The 732-nt window shown below is 42.9% G+C and overlaps 1 non-coding gene across 1 annotated transcript; it reads right to left on the minus strand.

The window, feature by feature from the left end:
* Nucleotides 1-389: 389 nt before the first annotated feature.
* On the minus strand, nt 390-463 carry TRNAK-CUU (transfer RNA lysine (anticodon CUU)). The gene has a single exon. It is a non-coding gene; the product is annotated as a tRNA-Lys (tRNA).
* Nucleotides 464-732: the final 269 nt, after the last annotated feature.

The following is a 732-nucleotide window of genomic DNA, read 5'->3' on the forward strand; positions in this document are numbered from 1 at the left end:
TTCTGCGAACTGCTGGACTTGGCCTTCAGATAAGCAAACACTAATCCTGCATGGGCTTTTGAAGCTTGCTAACAACTCTTTTCCTTAGTAACTTGCCTTTCTCTCTCTCTAACCCCTTTTTGGGGAAAAAGGGAGGTAAGGGGGGGAGAGAGGGGGTTCCAAAGAGGGGATCCCTCCCTGAGGGAGGGATTTTTTGTTGTGTTATTTGTCTTTGCTGTGTATTTCTGTGTATATATTGTAAATACCTGTATATATTGTGTTATATATAACCTGCTTTCCATATATGCTTGTAAATATATAGCTTTTGCTCTTCGACTGAGTTAGCTGTGGTTTCTTACTCTGTGGAGGAGGGAGAGCTAAGCCCTCTCTCAACCTACCACATTTATTGGCGCCCAACGTGGGGCTCGAACCCACGACCCTGAGATTAAGAGTCTCATGCTCTACCGACTGAGTTAGCTGTGGTTTCTTACTCTGTGGAGGAGGGAGAGCTAAGCCCTCTCTCAACCTACCACATTTATTGGCTGCCCAACTCGGGGCTTGTTGACAAATTAGTTTGATTTATTGCTTGCTTAAGTCGAACGAGCAAACATGAAGGTGTTTTGGCTTTTTGAGCGTCTGTTCTTCTCGGTCTTTGGTGTATTGATCTACAAGTATTGCCTGGGTATGATTATCGATAAGATAGGTAAATATATAATGCAAAAATTATATTTGTGGTTTAAGTGCAAGATTCGG

The sequence above is a fragment of the Dryobates pubescens genome, chromosome 7, assembly GCF_014839835.1.
Source record: "Dryobates pubescens isolate bDryPub1 chromosome 7, bDryPub1.pri, whole genome shotgun sequence".
Classification (NCBI taxonomy): domain Eukaryota; kingdom Metazoa; phylum Chordata; class Aves; order Piciformes; family Picidae; genus Dryobates; species Dryobates pubescens.